We start from the raw sequence: 14,473 nt of genomic DNA on the forward strand, positions 1-14,473 counted from the left end.
AAAATGGAGCGATTGATTGTAAAGCCGTGTACTGGGCTAACACGTAAAGCATTTGGACAAGACCAAACTGCGAACTACAAATAATCAGGAACCACTGTGAAAGGACCTGGCCCCCAGCGATTGATTTTGCCATCAATCACGAGGATGAATCCACCACGCCAGGACTACAACCCAGGCAATCGATCCGGGGACACAGGGTGCCAGATCGCCTCAATTTACAAATAACTTGCACATAAGACTTTGGTGGGAAGTGATGTTATGTATATATGTAAACCTTACCAAAATGTAAGACTTGCCACTAGGGGGCAGACCTGTGGGAGATGTAAGAGTCACCTGTGCACCCTGGGGCAAGCAGGTATAAAAGGTGATCCACCATGCTGCTTCTCCACTCTGGAGTCTGAATAAAGAGACCAAGGTCACAACGGTTTGAGCTTGCAATACAGTCCTGTGGATTTATTCTGAACATAACAAATAGTACCTGATTTTAAGAGGGCTAAATTTGCAAAGATGACAGATGACTTGAGCAAGATTGATTGGGAGGTCCTACTAGGTAAGGATAATAGCAACACTGATGAAAAATGGAACGCCTTCAAAACCACCCTTATGCAAAATGAAGCCCTGTTTGTCCCTCGAGCCCTCTTGAGCATCCCTGATTATAATTGCTATTGTAATGGCCATGCCTTCTGTTACCTGGGCCCTAAGCCCTGAAATTCCCCCCCTAAACTCCTCCACCTCTCTACCTCTCTTTCCTCCTTCAAGAAGCTCATTAAAACCTACCTCTTTGACCAGCTTTTGGTCCCCTGCCCTACTTTCTGCTTATGTGGCTCAGTCAAATGTTTCATTTCATATTTTTTTTTCTTCTTTTTTTTTTTATTCGTAGCCAATCTTTCCAATTCTTTGTCAAATCACAAACGCCAGAGGTCACCTTGCACACATCAAGGATCACTCTGCGCCAATGCTCTTAGCCAAAAGGCCGAGAGCCACTGCACCGTTCCTGGAAGTACTGCAATACCAGGTTCGTGCCATGGAAGTGGATGGGTCAGGCCCCCCACACACCTCCGTGGAGGTGGATGGGTCAATCCACCCCACCCACCTCCTATTTCCAAAAAGCATAAGAGAACCACCTTCCTGATCCAGGGAGAACCACTTTGGGGTCATGGTTACTCCCCTGTCAGGTCAGTTACGCATGATCTTAGCCAAAAGGCCGAGAAGCGATCATAATACTCCTGTTAAGTGCCTTGGGACGTTTCACTATGTTAAAGTTGCTGTATAAATACAAGTTTTTGTTGTCGTAGTAGTGGATTTAAAAGAGGGGCACATATTAAAAGAAAGCATATTTGACTGACAGATCATGTCCAAAGACAAATTCAACTTAAACAAAGATACTTTTATGAACTTAAATAACATCTCAACTTTAGTAATCTGACTGATACTTTGGTAGTCTGTGTCAGTTTCAGTCCTTGCGTTCTACAGTATGAATGATTCTAGAATTTTATTTGACATTCAGACACAATGGCCGGAATATTGCCTACCTTGATGGGTCCGATGTGGGTGATGCACGTGGCAGGTTGCGATTCCGCTGCTGGCTCCATCTCGCTGTTGAAGATGAACTTACCTTAATGGGGCATATTAAGCCCGCCCAGCATGTTACTCAGCCCAATTAGATGGAGGAGGTCTGATGATGTTATTCATGACACGTTTTCAGCTGGGGTCCTTAAAGAAACCCTGGCCACAAAAGATTTTAAGTTTAATCTATAATAGTGGGTGTTGAATCTTTACTCTGCAATAATATAATAACATTTAAATATGAGTGACAAAGAAATATTTAAAGAATATTATCATCAAGTAATATGACATCATATACAGGTTCTTGACCCACTGTCAAAAATAATAACTTTCCCACCTGACATAGAAACATCGAAACATAGAAAATAGATGCAGGAGTAGGCCATTCGGCCCTTCAAGCCTGCACCACCATTCAATAAGATCATGGCTGATCATTCACCTCAGTACCCCTTTCCCGCTTTCTCTCCATACCGCTTGATCCCTTTAGCCATAAGGGCCATATCTAACTCCCTCTTGAATATATCCAATGAACTGGCATCAACAACTCTCTGCAGTAGGGAATTCCACAGGTTAACAGCTCTGAGTGAAGAAGTTTCTCCTCATCTCAGTCCTAAATGGCTTACCCCTTATCCTGAGATTATGGTCCCCGTTTCTGGACTTCCCCAACATCGGAAACATACTTCCTGCATCTAACCTGTCCAGTCCCGTCAGAATTTTATATGTTTCTATGAGATCCCCTCTCATCCTTCTAGACTCCAGTGAATACAGGCCCAGTCGATCCAATCTCTCCTCATATGTCAGTTCTGCCGTCCCGGGAATCAGTCTAGTGAACCTTCACTGCACTCCCTCAATAGCAAGAACGTCCTTCCTCAGATTAGGAGACCAAAACTGAACACAATATTCCAGGTGAGGCCTCACCAAGGCCCTGTATAACTGCAGTAAGACCTCCCTGCCCCTATACTCAAATCCCCTAGCTATGAAGGCCAACATACCATTTGCCTTCTTCACTGCCTGCTGTACCTACATGGCAACTTTCAATGACTGATGTACCATGGTACCCAGGTCTCGTTGCACCTCCCCTTTTTCTAATCTGCTGCCATTCAGATAATATTCTGCCTTCGTGTTTTTGCCACCAAAGTGCATAACCTCACATTTATCCACATTATACTGCATCTGCCATGCGTTTGTCCACTCGCCTAACCTGTCCAAGTCACCCTGCAGTCTTTTAGCGTCCTTCTCACAGCTCACACCGCCACCCAGTTTAGTGTCATCTGCAAACTTGGAGATATTACACTCAATTCCCTCATCCAAATCATTAATGTATGTTGTAAAGAGCTGGGGTCCCAGCACTGAGCCCTGCAGCTCCCCACTAGTCACTGCCTGTCATTTTGAAAAGGACCCGTGTATCCCGACTTTCTGCTTCCTGTCTGCCAACCAGTTCTCTATCCGAGTCAGTACATTACCCCCAATACCATGTGCTTTAATTTTGCACACCAATCTCTTGTGTGGGACCTTGTCAAAAGCCTTTTGAAAGTCCAAATACTCCACATCCACTGGTTCTCCCTTGTCCACTCTACCAGTTACATCCTCAAAAAATTCTAGAAGATTTGTCAAGAAGGATTTCCCTTTCATAAATCCATGCTGACTTGGACCGATCCTGACAGTGCTTTCCAGATGTGCTGCTATTTCATCTTTAATAATTGATTTGAACATTTTTCCCATTACCGATGTCAGGCTAACCAGTCTATAATTACCCGTTTTCTTTCTCCCTCCTTTCTTGAAAAGTGGTGTTACATTAGCTACCCTCCAGTCCATAGGAACTGATCCAGAGTCGATAGACTGTTGGAAAATGACCACCAATGCATCCACTATTTCTAGGGCTACTTCCTTAAGTACTCTGGGATGCAGACCATCAAGCCCTGGGGATTTATCGGCCTTCAATCCCATAAATCTCCCTAACACAATTTCCTGGCTAATAAGTATTTCCTTCATAAGTATTCAAATAAGTATCCTCCTTCTCGCTAGACCCTCAGTCCGCTAGTATTTCCAGAAGGTTATTTGTGTCTTCCTTCGTGAAGACACAACCAAAGTACTTGTTTAACTGGTCTGCCATTTCTTTGTTCCCCATTATAAATTCACCTGAATCTGACTGCAAGGGACCTACGTTTGTTTTCATTAATCCTTTTCTCTTCAGATATCTATAGAAGCTTTTGCAGTCAGTTTTTATGTTCCCGACAAGCTTCTTCTCGTACTCTATTTTCCCCCTCCTAATTAAACCCTTTGTCCTCCTCTGCTGTATTGTAAAATTCTCCCAGTCCTCAGGTTTGCTGCTTTTTCTGGCCAATTTATATGCCTCTTCCTTGGATTTAACACTCTGCTTAATTTCCCTTGTTAGCCATGGTTGAGCCACCTTCCCCATTTTATTTTTACTCCAGACAGGGAATGTATAATTGTTGAAGTTCATCCATGTGATCTTTAAATGTTTGCCATTGACTATCCACCGTCAACCCTTTAAGTATATTTCACCAGTCTATTCTAGCCAATTCACGTCTCATACCATCGAAGTTACCTTTCCTTAAGTTCAGGACCCTAGTCTCTGAATTAACTGTGTCACTCTCCATCTTAATAAAAAATTCTGCCTATTATGGTCACTCTTCCCCAAGGGGCGTCGCACAACAAGATTGCTAATTAGCCATTTCTCATTACACATCACCCAGTCTAGGATGGCCAGCCCTCCAGTTGGTTCCTCGACATATTGGTCCAGAAAACCATCCCTAATACACTCCAGGAAATCCTCCTCCACTGCATTGCTACCAGTTTGGTTAGCCCAATCAATATATAGATTAAAGTCGCCCATGATAACTGCTGTAACTTTATTGCACACATCCCTAATTTCTTGTTTGATGCTGTCCCCAACCTCACTACTACTGTTTGGTGGTCTGTACACAACTCCCACTAGCGTTTTCTGCCCTTTGGTATTCCGTAGCTCCCACCCATACTGATTTCACATCATCCAAGCTAGTCCTTCCTTACTATTGCATTAATTTCCTCTTTAGCCAGCAATGCCACCCCACCTCCTTTTCCTTTCTATCTATCCTTCCTAAATGTTGAATACCCCTGGATATTGAGTTCCCAGCCTTGGTCACCCTGGAGCCATGTCTCTGTGATGCCAATTACATCATATCTATTGACTGCTATCTGCGCAGTTAATTCGTCCACCATTCGACCCACTGTCAATCGCGTCTACTTCCATCCCGGAAAATTCAGCCCAATCCTTTTACCAGAAAGTAAGTAGTAGCTTCTCATACAACTTTATTCTAGTGAGTACAACTCGGGAACAAAGAAATGATCAAATCAATTTTCCTGGGAGAAAAGAAGGCTCCTCTCCTCTGCTGTCTTGTTCAAACACCAAATGTGATTTTGAAAAATCATTATGAACTTCGGTTTTATATGTTTTCTTTGGAAAGTTTGCTGCTGCATGTTTCATAAGAACATAAGAATTAAGAACAGGAGTAGGCCATCTAGTCCCTCGAGCCTGCTCCGCCATTCAAAAAGATCATGGCTGATCTGGCCGTGGACTCAGCTCCACTTACCCGCCCGCTCCCTGTAACCCTTAATTCCCTTATTGGTTAAAAATCTATCTATCTGTGATTTGAATACATTCAATGAGCTAGCCTCAACTGCTTCCTTGGGCAGAGAATTCCACAGATTCACAACCCTCTGGGAGAAGAAATTCCTTCTTAACTCGGTTTTAAATTGGCTCCCCCATATTTTGAGGCTGTGCCCCCTAGTTCTAGTCTCCCCGACCAGTGGAAACAACCTCTCTGCCTCTATCTTGTCTATCCCTTTCATTATTTTAAATGTTTCTATAAGATCACCCCTCATCCTTCTGAACTCCAATGAGTAAAGACCCAGTCTACTCAAGGTAACCCCCTCATCTCCAGAATCAGCCAAGTGAATCATCTCTGTACCCCCTCCAAGGCTAGTATATCCTTCCTTAAGTAAGGTGACCAAAACTGCATGCAGTACTCCAGTGCGGCCTCACCAATACCCTATACAGTTGCAGCAGGACATTCCATGCTTTTGTACTCCATCCCTCTCGCAATGAAGGCCAACATTGCATTCGCCTTCCTGATTACCTGCTGCACCTGCAAACTAACTTTTTGGGATTCATGCACAAGGACCCCCAGGTCCCTCTGCACCACAGCATGTTGTAATTTCTCCCCATTCAAATAATATTCCCTTTTACTGTTTTTTTTTCCAAGGTGGATGAACTCACATTTTCCAACATTGTATTCCATCTGCCAAACCTTAGCCAATTCGCTTAACCTATCTAAATCTCTTTGCAGCCTCTCTGTGTTCCCTACACAACCCACTTTCCCACTAATCTTTGTGTCATCTGCAAATTTTGTTACACTACACTCTGTCCCCTCTTCCAGGTTATCTATGTATATTGTAAACAGTTGTGGTCCCAGCACCGATCCCTGTGGCACACCACTAACCACCGATTTCCAACCCGAAAAGGACCCATTTATCCCGACTCTCTGCTTTCTGTTAGCCAGCCAATTCTCGATCCATGCTAAGACATTTCCTCTGACTCCGCGTACCTTTACCTTCTGCAGTAACCTTTTGTGTGGCACCTTATCGAATGCCTTTTGGAAATCTAAATACACCACATCCATCGGTACACCTCTATCCACCATGCTCGTTATATCCTCAAAGAATTCCAGTAAATTAGTTAAACATGATTTCCCCTTCATGAATCCATGCTGCGTCTGCTTGATTGCACTATTCCTATCTAGATGTCCCGCTATTTCTTCCTTAATGATAGCTTCAAGCATTTTCCCCACTACAGATGTTAAACTAGCCGGCCTGTAGTTACCTGCCTTTTGTCTGCCCCCTTTTTTAAACAGAGGCGTTACATTAGCTGCTTTCCAATCTGCTGGTACCTCCCCAGAGTCCAGAGAATTTTGGTAGATTATAACGAATGCATCTGCTATAACTTCCGCCATCTCTTTTAATACCCTGGGATGCATTTCATCTGGACATGGGGACTTGTCTACCTTGAGTCCCATTAGTCTGTCCAGCACTACCCCCGTAGTGATAGTGATTGTTTCAAGGTCCTCCCTTCCCACATTCCCGTGACCAGCAATTTTTGTCATGGTTTTTGTGTCTTCCACTGTGAAGACCGAAGCAAAATAATTGTTTCAGGCTCAGCCATTTTCACATTTCCCCCTTCTCATCTTCTAAGGGACCAACATTTACTTTAGCCACTCTCTTCCATTTTATATATCGGTAAAAGCTTTTACTATCTGTTGTTATGTTTTGCACAAGTTTACTTTCGTAATCTATCTTTCCTTTCTTTATTGCTTTCTTAGTCATTCTTTGCTGTCATTTAAAATTTTCCCAATTTTCTAGTTTCCCACTAACCTTGGCCACCTTATACACATTGGTTTTTAATTTGATACTCTCCTTTATTTCCTTGATTATCCACGGCTGGTTCTCCCTTCTCTTACCGCCCTTCTTTTTCACTGGAATATATTTTTGTTGAGCACTATGAAAGAGCTCCTTAAAAGTCCTCCATTGTTCCTCAATTGTGCCACCGTTTAGTCTGTGTTCCCAGTCTACTTTAGCTAACTCTGCCCTCATCCCACTGTAGTCCTCTTTGTTTAAGCATAGTACGCTCGTTTGAGACACTACTTCCTCACCCTCAATCTGTATTACAAATTCAACCATACTGTGATCACTCATTCCGAGATCGTTTATTATTCCTGTCTCATTACACAGGACCAGATCTAAGATAGCTTGCTCCCTTGTAGGTTCTGTAACATACTGTTCTAAGAAACAATCCTGTATGCATTCTATGAATTCCTCCTCAAGGCTACCCCGTGCGATTTGATTTGACCAATCGATATGTAGGTTAAAATCCTCCATGATTACTGTCGTTCCTTTTTCACATGCCTCCATTATTCCCTTGATTATTGCCCGCCCCACCGTGAAGTTATTATTTGGGGGCCTATAAACTACGCCCACCAGTGACATTTTCCCTTTACTATCTCTAATCTCCACCCACAATGATTCAACATTTTGTTCATTAGAGCCAATATCGTCTCTCACAACTGCCCTGAAATCATCCTTTATTAACAGAGCTACCCCACCTCATTTCCCTTCTTGTCTATCTTTCTGAATTGTCAGATGCCACTGTATGTTTAATTCCCAGTCTTGACCTCCCTGCAACCACGTTTCTGTAATGGCCACCAAATCATACCCATTTGTAATGATTTGTGCCGTCAACTCATTTACTTTATTTCGAATGCTGCTTGCGTTTAGGTAGAGTGTTTTAATACTAGTTTTTAAACCATGATTTTTAATTTTGACCCCTCCTGCAGCCCCTTTATATTCATACATATTGTCCCTTCCTATCACCTTGTGATTTACACTTACCCCAGTGCTACTCTGCTCTGTTGCATCCTGCCTTTTGCATTCTTTCTTGGGGTCCTATTCATCTGCGCTTTCACCCACTCTAACTAGCTCAGAGCCCTCTCCTGGGTTTCGAATATTCCTTGCATTGAGGCACCGAGCTTTCAGGCTTGCCTTTTTATTACACTTTGACCCTTTAGAATTTTGTTGTACATTGGTCCTTTTTGTTTTTTGCCTTGGGTTTCTCTGCCCTCCACTTTTACTCATCTCCTTTCTGTCTTTTGCTTCTGTCTCCATTTTGTTTCCCTCTGTCTCTCTGCATTGGTTCCCATCCCCCTGCCATATTAGTTTAACTCCTCCCCAACAGCACGAGCAAACACTCCCCCTAGGACATCGGTTCCGGTCCTGCCCAGGTGCAGACCGTCTGGTTTGTACTGGTCCCACCTCCCCCAGAACCGGTTCCAATGCCCCAGAAATTTGAATCCCTCCGTGCTGCACCACTGCTCAAGCCACGTATTCATCTGCGCTATCCTGCGCTTCCTACTCTGACTAGCACATGGCACTGGTAACAATCCCGAGATTACTACTTTTAAGGTCCTACTTTTTAATTTAGCTCCTAGCTCCTTAAATTCGTCTCGTAGGACCTCATCCCCTTTTTTAACCTATGTCGTTGGTACCAATGTGCACCACGACAACTGGCTGTTCGCCCTCCCTTTTCTGAATGTCCTGCACCTGCTCCAAACATCCTTGACCCTTGCACCAGGGAGGCAACATATCTTCCTGGAGTCTCGGTTGCGGCCGCAGAAACGCCTATCTATTCCCCTTACAATTGAATCCCTTATCACTATCGCTCTCCCACTCTTTTTCCTGCCCTCCTCTCACTTTCTCACCTTTCAGCACACAGCTGTCTTATCTTTGACCTCGTTTATCTCTTATTGTTAGCAGGCAGTGTCCTTCAAAAGTACCTGGTCTTTCTCAAGGCAGTTTAGAGCAATAACATGATCCCGTAGTCCTTTGCTCCATTGGTGTTTCGATACAGTGCATCTATTTCTCAGTAGGGTATTAATCCCAAATTAATCTGCCTGTACTTTTGTTTTGAAAGAATTGGCTGCATCTGAGTTATCCTTCATTTTCACCATTCATGCACGTTTACCAAGTATTCACCATGCTAATCCAGGCCGCACCTTGACAGTTCCTATTCCATAGGCCTTATTTGGTCCTTTTTAAGAGGAGGCATCAAAATAACTTATTAAAAAGTTCAAAATCCTTCAGCAGATTCCCCAATAATATACCAGGGAATAGTTTGTGCAACATTGCTAATTATTTCAGGAAATCTGTAGTAATACAGTAGCCATATTTGCTCCTTTAGAAACAAGAATGATACAGTAGAGTTCAATGTTTACATTTTATGTTAAGTAGCCACTCACCATACAAACACTGCTAAAGCTAAAGACCTTTCCCTCCAATAACTGACCCTAGACATAGACTACTGACTGCAGCAATGGCAATCGATTCAGAGTTAGCTTCTGGGAAAGGCTGCATTCATCAATGAAGATAACATGGCTTGGACTGTCATGTCCTGTGTTTTTAATCCATTTCACTGTAGCAGCTGTGAAATAACATCCAGATCTATTTGGATTTGGAGGTTAATATGCTGTTCTTGACAAGCTTTCATCACAGGATAGAAGCACAAATGATAACTTTGAGGTTTTCATCCAATATTTCTTCTCCTCTTATTTTCTATGCTTGTTATTCCTTTCTAGATTTGTACCCAGATCCCAGAGATAAAATACCAGTTGTAACCCACTGTACCACGAGGTTCCCCACTGTTGTTATAGGATGACCTTCCCACTGTTCCTAAAGGCATTTTTCTTCCTTTCTCATTGGCTGAATTGTATATATTCATAACTTATTAACAATCTTATATCTGCTAGCACTTTCTGTCTGCACAACTTGATTTGATGTTGCCATGTTTTTGTTACACTTTTTGTGTCAACTTTTTCCCATTCTAAATTCTTATATCCACATTTATAATGCCTATGCAATATCATCGCTCTGATTGTGTAATCTACCCACCAGCGTTCCCAAAAATTGCTCAAAATGCTTTCTGATTTAAAAACAAATCTGCCACGTTTTCAGTAACTGAAATGTATAATGTCCAAAATAAGAGTTTAAAGAAAATTTAATTATCAAAAATTACATAATTCACCATATAATTAAATTTATCCAATTATTTGTCTTTAGTGTCTTTTAATTAATACATCAGCCTCTCCCAAAAGACTGGGCTTGGAATAATATTTTTGCCTCGAGTTATACCTCTGTGAGCTGAATTAAGATTGTGCAGTCTGGGCATGTGCAGTATACCTAATTTGCCAGGATGTATTCACACAGTTTAGACAGTAATAGTGATAGAATAATTTTCTTTAGTTTCAAGCTTTCTGCTTGGTAGCTTTATTTTTCAATAACTTTAAAAAACAAGAGTCTAACTTACAGCTGAATAATGAGAAGAATTATTTCATAATAATTACGTAGTTGTTGTAGCTTTTGTTTTGTGACTTCAGGAAGTGCATTAAGTGGAGAGGAAGAGAGAGAAAGATGGAAACTCTTTTGTCCTTTAATGTTAGTTCAATTTTCAAATAAAAACACCAGTTGAATTTTGAAGCCAACTAATTATTTCACCTGTATTTTGTTGGCTGTTAGAAAAACATCACTGCTAATCACTTACACCTGCTCAAAATGTAGTCCAAATATATTTTTGATCTAACAATTTTTACTGAGTAACTAAAATTTCTAATGTGCAAAATAAGCACTTAGGCAAAATTAAAAAATAAATCAAATAACATGAAGGCCTCAGCCTCTCGCAAAAGCCTGGATTTTCACTTAATGACTGGGCAAGCCAGCATTACAGGCTCTTCTCGTTTGCATGCCTGCCCCAAGTTGCCAGGAAATGTGATCTTTGCTGGGTGCTGGCCATTTGCAAACATACTTATTTAAGGGGTATGAGAGAGACTGGTGTAAAAGACAAAGGTGGGGAGAGAAAAATAGTTATATATATGGAGAGAGAATCTTTTTTCATCTATTCTTACTACAATTTCACCCCAAAAAACAAGCTTTCAATTTTGATCTCACATGTTGTGTTGATAGTTAGAAAAGGTCAATGTTAATTGCTGACTCCAGTGAGTCAGAGTTCTAATTCTAACATCTATGAGACAGAGAAAGAGAAAGAAAAAAGTAAAGCACAATAGAGAGAAAGGCAGACAGGCAGTTTATTTCTTCATTCTAATTTGATTTTTTCATTTTAAAATACAAGTTGAATTTCAAAAGTAAACAAAGCCTCTTTCAGAGAAACAGATAGGAATGAGGAGTAGGAAGGGAAGGGGAGTAGGGAACCTAGTTGAGGGTAAGAGGATCTCTTGTTGCTCTTGGGGGAGAGTCAGTGGGAGTGGGTATTAGGTTAAGGGTGTAATAAATAACAATAGAGGAAAGGGGAGGGTAGGATACAGGAGTTGAGGGTGTAAATCAAAGGAAAATAAATAGTGGTAATGATGGGAGTGTTTGATGGTAAGAAGTGGAACAGGTAGTGGGAAGGTTAGCGGACACAATGGGAGCAAAGAGGAGGGGGCACTAATAAGTGATTGGGAGAAATAATGGGGAAGGAATTATTGAAGACTGCATTTTCCTCACAATCGTTGCTCCAAAATGGAGACTGGAAAATAACAGAGAGAGAAGCAGAAGAGGGCAGAAAGAAAGACTTGCATTTATATAGTGCCTTTCACAACCACTGAATGCCCCAAAGCAGTTTACAGCCAATTAAGTACTTTTTGAAGTGTACTCACTGTTGTAATGTAGGAAACGTGGCAGTCAATTTACGCACAGCAAGCTCCCACAAACAACAATGTGATAACGACCAGAAAATCTGACTTTGTGATTTTGGTTGAGGGATAAATATTGGCCAGGACTCCAGGGATAACTCCCCAGTTCCTCTTCGAAATAGTGTAATGGAATCTTTTATATCCACCTGAGTATAATGTCTCATTTGAAAGACGACACTCTCCGATAATGCAGCACTCCCTCAGTACTGCCTAGATTTTTGTGCTCAAGTGACTGGAGTGGGACTTGAAGCCACAAACCTTCTAACTCAGATGTGAGTGTGCTGCCAACTGAGCCACAGCTGACACCTAAAGAAAGAAATAAAAAGAGTTAAGGGGGGAGAAGCAGAAGAGACAGTAAGAAATAGCAACACAAATTCATCAAAGACAGGTATTCTCCGATTGACCAATATTATAAAAAATATTTTAAATTCTTATTATGTTTGACCACATCAAAACAGTGATTGCACTTCCAAAAGAACTTTCGGACATCCTAAGAACATGGTGAGGATTTATACAAATTTAAGTTATTTTGTTCTTCTTTCTTACGTTGTTATTGTCAATTATATGTTGTTGGCCTGCTCTGTTTGATGAACCCCCAGGGCAAGGCTGGCATGATAACTAATTTTGGCACTAGTTCTACTTTTGGCAAGTGGGTTGTTGACCTAAAAACAACATCGATAGATTAGACTGTCATTTCAATAATAGGAATATGTCAATGTTTAAAGTCCTGAACCTTGCTTGGTTCTAAACACCTGCCTTTGGAGATCATTTCCAGGCAACCAGAAGACAAATTTATTCATGTAATCCCAGTTTAGGAATCACAATTAGTCCATGGAATAAAGAAAAGTTACATTTCAAAAATCAGGAAAGTAACAACTAAAATAATAGTTAAAATAGAAAAGTGAGACTATGGAAGGATAAAGGCAACTAAGGAGAAAAGAGATGAGATGAAGAACAGTTTTACAAATGTTATGTATGTTTTTTAAAATGGATTATTTAGTCATGGAACATTAATAATTCAACAATAGTTATTTCTGATATCTGAGTATATCTGAGTATAATTTGAGAATTATTTTGAGCATCACAGTGTGTGAGTGAAGTCTTTTCAAAAACTCGCCTACCCATTAAGTAGAAAGTTCCCTGGAATGTTCAGCAGACTAAGAGTTAAATCCAAATCATGCTTCTCACAGTACTTATTTAAAACTCAAGATAGTTTCCTGGAGCAATATGTTCTAGAACCAATAAGGGGATAGGCCATACTAGATTTAGTAATAAGTAATGAGCCAGACTTAGTAAACAATCCAATAGTAAGAGAACATTTATCTAACAGTGATCATAATATGTTCAAATTCAATGTTAGGTTTGAAAAGGAGGAACTCAACGCAGATTCTATTTTGGTACGGCTAACTTTAATAACAGGATGAGACAAAGACTGACAACAACAAACCGGTCAAAGCTGTTAACGGGTAAATCTACAGATGAACAGTGGGAGGTGTTCAAAATATAATTTAGCTTAATACAGCACCAGTATATACCTCTAAGGGGCAAGAGCATTACTTGCCAAATAAGGGAGAACCAGTAGATGTGTTGCATTTGGATTTCCAGAAAGCATTCGATAATGTGTCACATAAAAGGTTACTACACAAGATAAAAGTTCACGGAGTTGGGGGTAATATATTAGCATGGATAACAGATTGGCTAACTAACAGAAAACAGAGAGTCGGGATAAATGGGTCATTTTCCGGTTGGGCAAACGGTAACTAGTGAGGTGCCACAGTGATTGGTGCTGGGTCCTCAACTATTTACAATCTATATTAATGACTTAGATGAAGGGACCGAGTGTAATGTAGCCAAGTTTGCTAATGATACAAAGATGGGTGGGAAAACAAGTTGTGAGGAGGACACAAAACATCTGCAAAGGGATATGGACAAACTAATGAGTGGGCAAACATTTGGCAGATGAGGTATAATGTGGGAAAATGTGAGGTTATTCACTTTGGCAGGAAAAATAAAAAAGCTAATTATCATTTAAATGGAGAGAAAATACAAAATGCTGCAGTACAGAGGGACCTGGGGGTCCTTGTGCATGAAACACAAAAAGTTAGTATGCAGGTACAGCAAGTAATCAGGAAGGCAAATGGAATTGTGACCTTTATTGCACGGGGCTTGGAGTATAAAAGCAGTGAAGTCCTGGGTAGTGGTGAGGCAACACTTAGAATACTGCGTACAGTTTTGATCTCATTATTTAAGGAGGAATATACTTGCATTGGAGGCTGTTCAGAGAAGGTCCACGAGGTTGATTCCTGCGATGAAGGGGTTGACTTATGAAGAAAGGTTGAGTAGGTCGGGCTTATACTCATTGGAATTTAGAAGAATGAGAGGTGATTTTATTGAAACATATAAGATAATGAGCGGGCTCGACAAAGTAGATGCAGAGAGGATATTTCCCCTCGTGGGGAAATCTAGAACAAGGAGGCATAGTTTCAGAATAAGGGATCACCCATTTAGAACTGAGATGAGGAAGAATTTATTTTCTCAGAGGGTCGTAAATCTGTGGAATTCTCTGCCCCAGAGATCTGTGGAGGCTAGGTCATTGAATATATTTAAGGTGGAGT

The 14,473-nt window shown here is 41.1% G+C and overlaps 1 protein-coding gene and 1 pseudogene across 1 annotated transcript in view; one reads left to right on the plus strand and one right to left on the minus strand.

Moving 5' to 3' along the window:
• Positions 1-14,473, plus strand: part of shc3 (SHC (Src homology 2 domain containing) transforming protein 3) — a 367,957-nt gene that overhangs the window by 114,330 nt on the left and 239,154 nt on the right. The window lies entirely within an intron of this gene.
• Positions 979-1,216, minus strand: LOC139279353 (U2 spliceosomal RNA; annotated as a pseudogene).

This window comes from Pristiophorus japonicus, chromosome 1 (genome assembly GCF_044704955.1).
Source record: "Pristiophorus japonicus isolate sPriJap1 chromosome 1, sPriJap1.hap1, whole genome shotgun sequence".
Lineage (NCBI taxonomy): Eukaryota > Metazoa > Chordata > Chondrichthyes > Pristiophoridae > Pristiophorus > Pristiophorus japonicus.